Raw genomic sequence first — 8,008 nt, 5'->3', positions numbered from 1 at the left:
TTAAATAATTGAAGGTAACAACATTATTAAAAACATAAAAATAAAATTCAATTTACCATGTATATAGTATACAACTTTCTTGGATCGTCACACAAGCAAATGCATTAGAGAATGATGCGTTTGTTATTTGTTGCATTTTTTTAGCTAATAACTTGCATATGATAAAGCATATATTTGGAATCGCAATAATAGAATATACTCAAGCAAATGAAGAAAACTATATTCTGGCTCAACAAAAAGCCTACGAACATTTTACACATTGTCATTGTTGCCAGTAATTTTGTTGAATTGTTTTTCTATTTCTATTACTATAAACAAATTAAAGTTCAATTGCAGTAAGTTGTTACATTTTATGAATAACTCTAGAAACAACCACGTCACTTATGCGACTATAAATATATATGAAACATCTTCACATATCTTCAAACAAAACCAAAGGGCATTATTCAACTTTTTTTTTTATTCTGGAAATATAGGCGTACTCACAAAATAAGTAATTTTTTCTAATTCTTAATTTCAAGATATGATGAGCATCAAGAAGACATCCACTCTTTTGGTCATTTGCTTCATTTGTATGGTTGTAATAAGCCAGATTAATGTGGAGGCTGCAAGAGTGTTAGCAAGCGATCATTTGGAGACACAGTCTTCGGTTTACGAGAAAGCAAAGAGCAGCATGGCAGGCTGGTTTCAACTGCTAGCATCAGGACCTAGCCCTAGAGGCCCTGGCCATCATCACTAGATTGTTCATCCAATCTATGCGCCAACCATGTATTAACTAATTTAGATTTCAGGACGATAGAATAAAATAAGATATGTCGCTCTAAAATATTGAATAAGATGCATTTCACTGTTTCTGAAACGTTTTTATGTTCGAAACTCTCTTTACAAACTAGTTCTTATTCTTTATGAATAAATCTCAATATTTATTAAAGTTCAATGTAAACAATCAAAATTGTAAGTACTTAGTTTTAATTTATATGATATTAATTTTATGTTTAATTTTAAGTTATAATATTTATTTTCATTTAATTTTAGTTTTTATTATTTTTTGTTTAGTCTGCTATTAGTTTATATGAGTAATACTCAATTTAAATATTTTAACTTCATTTAATGTTTATTTTCGGTTAATTTAGAGTTTATACAATTGATAGGCGTGGTTGACTATGATCGTTCTAGGACTTTGACAACCTCAAACCTAAATTGAGAGCCACCACCTACCAATGCTAGCAGACTATTTATACTTGCACCCGTATGTAAGACACGCTTATGAATACTCTAGCACCTTACACCATATCATGATAGTATTGATCCAAAATTTGTCTATAGTTTGTGTAAGCTAATATGAAATTTACTAATGTAACAATTTATTTATATTCAAATGTTATGTTAATACTTTTTAAAACCAAATTCCTGCATCTATAAAAATATTGAGACTACTTGAAATAACATTAATACATGGCAAGCTCAATTCATACATTCATATTAGAAAGCAATTGTTCCTAATTATTCATCTGAACGGAAAATTTATAATAAACAATCACATAAAATCTAATTTGTTTTCAAAATTATACATGAACAAAGCCTAAACATGATATAGAAGTAATATTTATTTTACTTTTAATTATCATATTAAATTGAATACTCTCACAGCTATAGTTTTAGTATTAACACCAAATCTCTATATGTCCATAAACTAATTCATTTATATTTCATATATTATTATTTATTTGAAAATACAATTTTGGATTCGTACACCATTTCACTGTTATGATTATAAATACACATAAAACATATAAATAATATCAACGTACATAAGGTTCATCCATACAGACAAAATGGGAGCTAGAGATAAAATAACTTAATGAGCATATCTTCTCCGAGCGCATAAAATAATAAACATAATTTAGATTAATTACTCATGTTAATAAAAACATAATTCAATTTTTTTATAATTCTATCGTTTTTCATGTTAAAGAATAATATAACTTTTATTTAAAAATGTTACTCAAATTCAATAATAACACAATGTATATCGGGTTATAATATCAATATGTAGAAGAATTTCTAATTCATTTAATGTCATACTTCTTGTTAAATAATTGAAGGTAACAACATTATTAAAAACATAAAAATAAAATTCAATTTACCATGTATATAGTATACAACTTTCTTGGATCGTCACACAAGCAAATGCATTAGAGAATGATGCGTTTGTTATTTGTTGCATTTTTTTAGCTAATAACTTGCATATGATAAAGCATATATTTGGAATCGCAATAATAGAATATACTCAAGCAAATGAAGAAAACTATATTCTGGCTCAACAAAAAGCCTACGAACATTTTACACATTGTCATTGTTGCCAGTAATTTTGTTGAATTGTTTTTCTATTTCTATTACTATAAACAAATTAAAGTTCAATTGCAGTAAGTTGTTACATTTTATGAATAACTCTAGAAACAACCACGTCACTTATGCGACTATAAATATATATGAAGCATCTTCACATATCTTCAAACAAAACCAAAGGGCATTATTCAACTTTTTTTTTATTCTGGAAATATAGGCGTACTCACAAAATAAGTAATTTTTTCTAATTCTTAATTTCAAGATATGATGAGCATCAAGAAGACATCCACTCTTTTGGTCATTTGCTTCATTTGTATGGTTGTAATAAGCCAGATTAATGTGGAGGCTGCAAGAGTGTTAGCAAGCGATCATTTGGAGACACAGTCTTCGGTTTACGAGAAAGCAAAGAGCAGCATGGCAGGCTGGTTTCAACTGCTAGCATCAGGACCTAGCCCTAGAGGCCCTGGCCATCATCACTAGATTGTTCATCCAATCTATGCGCCAACCATGTATTAACTAATTTAGATTTCAGGACGATAGAATAAAAAAAGATATGTCGCTCTAAAATATTGAATAAGATGCATTTCACTGTTTCTGAAACGTTTTTATGTTCGAAACTCTCTTTACAAACTAGTTCTTATTCTTTATGAATAAATCTCAATATTTATTAAAGTTCAATGTAAACAATCAAAATTGTAAGTACTTAGTTTTAATTTATATGATATTAATTTTATGTTTAATTTTAAGTTATAATATTTATTTTCATTTAATTTTAGTTTTTATTATTTTTAGTTTAGTCTGCTATTAGTTTATATGAGTAATACTCAATTTAAATATTTTAACTTCATTTAATGTTTATTTTCGGTTAATTTAGAGTTTATACAATTGATAGGCGTGGTTGACTATGATCGTTCTAGGACTTTGACAACCTCAAACCTAAATTGAGAGCCACCACCTACCAATGCTAGCAGACTATTTATACTTGCACCCGTATGTAAGACACGCTTATGAATACTCTAGCACCTTACACCATATCATGATAGTATTGATCCAAAATTTGTCTATAGTTTGTGTAAGCTAATATGAAATTTACTAATGTAACAATTTATTTATATTCAAATGTTATGTTAATACTTTTTAAAACCAAATTCCTGCATCTATAAAAATATTGAGACTACTTGAAATAACATTAATACATGGCAAGCTCAATTCATACATTCATATTAGAAAGCAATTGTTCCTAATTATTCATCTGAACGGAAAATTTATAATAAACAATCACATAAAATCTAATTTGTTTTCAAAATTATACATGAACAAAGCCTAAACATGATATAGAAGTAATATTTATTTTACTTTTAATTATCATATTAAATTGAATACTCTCACAGCTATAGTTTTAGTATTAACACCAAATCTCTATATGTCCATAAACTAATTCATTTATATTTCATATATTATTATTTATTTGAAAATACAATTTTGGATTCGTACACCATTTCACTGTTATGATTATAAATACACATAAAACATATAAATAATATCAACGTACATAAGGTTCATCCATACAGACAAAATGGGAGCTAGAGATAAAATAACTTAATGAGCATATCTTCTCCGAGCGCATAAAATAATAAACATAATTTAGATTAATTACTCATGTTAATAAAAACATAATTCAATTTTTTTATAATTCTATCGTTTTTCATGTTAAAGAATAATATAACTTTTATTTAAAAATGTTACTCAAATTCAATAATAACACAATGTATATCGGGTTATAATATCAATATGTAGAAGAATTTCTAATTCATTTAATGTCATACTTCTTGTTAAATAATTGAAGGTAACAACATTATTAAAAACATAAAAATAAAATTCAATTTACCATGTATATAGTATACAACTTTCTTGGATCGTCACACAAGCAAATGCATTAGAGAATGATGCGTTTGTTATTTGTTGCATTTTTTTAGCTAATAACTTGCATATGATAAAGCATATATTTGGAATCGCAATAATAGAATATACTCAAGCAAATGAAGAAAACTATATTCTGGCTCAACAAAAAGCCTACGAACATTTTACACATTGTCATTGTTGCCAGTAATTTTGTTGAATTGTTTTTCTATTTCTATTACTATAAACAAATTAAAGTTCAATTGCAGTAAGTTGTTACATTTTATGAATAACTCTAGAAACAACCACGTCACTTATGCGACTATAAATATATATGAAACATCTTCACATATCTTCAAACAAAACCAAAGGGCATTATTCAACTTTTTTTTTTATTCTGGAAATATAGGCGTACTCACAAAATAAGTAATTTTTTCTAATTCTTAATTTCAAGATATGATGAGCATCAAGAAGACATCCACTCTTTTGGTCATTTGCTTCATTTGTATGGTTGTAATAAGCCAGATTAATGTGGAGGCTGCAAGAGTGTTAGCAAGCGATCATTTGGAGACACAGTCTTCGGTTTACGAGAAAGCAAAGAGCAGCATGGCAGGCTGGTTTCAACTGCTAGCATCAGGACCTAGCCCTAGAGGCCCTGGCCATCATCACTAGATTGTTCATCCAATCTATGCGCCAACCATGTATTAACTAATTTAGATTTCAGGACGATAGAATAAAATAAGATATGTCGCTCTAAAATATTGAATAAGATGCATTTCACTGTTTCTGAAACGTTTTTATGTTCGAAACTCTCTTTACAAACTAGTTCTTATTCTTTATGAATAAATCTCAATATTTATTAAAGTTCAATGTAAACAATCAAAATTGTAAGTACTTAGTTTTAATTTATATGATATTAATTTTATGTTTAATTTTAAGTTATAATATTTATTTTCATTTAATTTTAGTTTTTATTATTTTTTGTTTAGTCTGCTATTAGTTTATATGAGTAATACTCAATTTAAATATTTTAACTTCATTTAATGTTTATTTTCGGTTAATTTAGAGTTTATACAATTGATAGGCGTGGTTGACTATGATCGTTCTAGGACTTTGACAACCTCAAACCTAAATTGAGAGCCACCACCTACCAATGCTAGCAGACTATTTATACTTGCACCCGTATGTAAGACACGCTTATGAATACTCTAGCACCTTACACCATATCATGATAGTATTGATCCAAAATTTGTCTATAGTTTGTGTAAGCTAATATGAAATTTACTAATGTAACAATTTATTTATATTCAAATGTTATGTTAATACTTTTTAAAACCAAATTCCTGCATCTATAAAAATATTGAGACTACTTGAAATAACATTAATACATGGCAAGCTCAATTCATACATTCATATTAGAAAGCAATTGTTCCTAATTATTCATCTGAACGGAAAATTTATAATAAACAATCACATAAAATCTAATTTGTTTTCAAAATTATACATGAACAAAGCCTAAACATGATATAGAAGTAATATTTATTTTACTTTTAATTATCATATTAAATTGAATACTCTCACAGCTATAGTTTTAGTATTAACACCAAATCTCTATATGTCCATAAACTAATTCATTTATATTTCATATATTATTATTTATTTGAAAATACAATTTTGGATTCGTACACCATTTCACTGTTATGATTATAAATACACATAAAACATATAAATAATATCAACGTACATAAGGTTCATCCATACAGACAAAATGGGAGCTAGAGATAAAATAACTTAATGAGCATATCTTCTCCGAGCGCATAAAATAATAAACATAATTTAGATTAATTACTCATGTTAATAAAAACATAATTCAATTTTTTTATAATTCTATCGTTTTTCATGTTAAAGAATAATATAACTTTTATTTAAAAATGTTACTCAAATTCAATAATAACACAATGTATATCGGGTTATAATATCAATATGTAGAAGAATTTCTAATTCATTTAATGTCATACTTCTTGTTAAATAATTGAAGGTAACAACATTATTAAAAACATAAAAATAAAATTCAATTTACCATGTATATAGTATACAACTTTCTTGGATCGTCACACAAGCAAATGCATTAGAGAATGATGCGTTTGTTATTTGTTGCATTTTTTTAGCTAATAACTTGCATATGATAAAGCATATATTTGGAATCGCAATAATAGAATATACTCAAGCAAATGAAGAAAACTATATTCTGGCTCAACAAAAAGCCTACGAACATTTTACACATTGTCATTGTTGCCAGTAATTTTGTTGAATTGTTTTTCTATTTCTATTACTATAAACAAATTAAAGTTCAATTGCAGTAAGTTGTTACATTTTATGAATAACTCTAGAAACAACCACGTCACTTATGCGACTATAAATATATATGAAACATCTTCACATATCTTCAAACAAAACCAAAGGGCATTATTCAACTTTTTTTTTTATTCTGGAAATATAGACGTACTCACAAAATAAGTAATTTTTTCTAATTCTTAATTTCAAGATATGATGAGCATCAAGAGGACATCCACTCTTTTGGTCATTTGCTTCATTTGTATGGTTGTAATAAGCCAGATTAATGTGGAGGCTGCAAGAGTGTTAGCAAGCGATCATTTGGAGACACAGTCTTCGGTTTACGAGAAAGCAAAGAGCAGCATGGCAGGCTGGTTTCAACTGCTAGCATCAGGACCTAGCCCTAGAGGCCCTGGCCATCATCACTAGATTGTTCATCCAATCTATGCGCCAACCATGTATTAACTAATTTAGATTTCAGGACGATAGAATAAAAAAAGATATGTCGCTCTAAAATATTGAATAAGATGCATTTCACTGTTTCTGAAACGTTTTTATGTTCGAAACTCTCTTTACAAACTAGTTCTTATTCTTTATGAATAAATCTCAATATTTATTAAAGTTCAATGTAAACAATCAAAATTGTAAGTACTTAGTTTTAATTTATATGATATTAATTTTATGTTTAATTTTAAGTTATAATATTTATTTTCATTTAATTTTAGTTTTTATTATTTTTTGTTTAGTCTGCTATTAGTTTATATGAGTAATACTCAATTTAAATATTTTAACTTCATTTAATGTTTATTTTCGGTTAATTTAGAGTTTATACAATTGATAGGCGTGGTTGACTATGATCGTTCTAGGACTTTGACAACCTCAAACCTAAATTGAGAGCCACCACCTACCAATGCTAGCAGACTATTTATACTTGCACCCGTATGTAAGACACGCTTATGAATACTCTAGCACCTTACACCATATCATGATAGTATTGATCCAAAATTTGTCTATAGTTTGTGTAAGCTAATATGAAATTTACTAATGTAACAATTTATTTATATTCAAATGTTATGTTAATACTTTTTAAAACCAAATTCCTGCATCTATAAAAATATTGAGACTACTTGAAATAACATTAATACATGGCAAGCTCAATTCATACATTCATATTAGAAAGCAATTGTTCCTAATTATTCATCTGAACGGAAAATTTATAATAAACAATCACATAAAATCTAATTTGTTTTCAAAATTATACATGAACAAAGCCTAAACATGATATAGAAATAATATTTATTTTACTTTTAATTATCATATTAAATTGAATACTCTCACAGCTATAGTTTTAGTATTAACACCAAATCTCTATATGTCCATAAACTAATTCATTTATATTTCATATATTATTATTTATTTGAAAATA

The sequence above is a fragment of the Mercurialis annua genome, linkage group LG1-X, assembly GCF_937616625.2.
Source record: "Mercurialis annua linkage group LG1-X, ddMerAnnu1.2, whole genome shotgun sequence".
In the NCBI taxonomy this organism is placed as follows: Eukaryota; Viridiplantae; Streptophyta; class Magnoliopsida; order Malpighiales; family Euphorbiaceae; genus Mercurialis; species Mercurialis annua.
Note: the sequence above shows the minus strand (reverse complement) of the source record.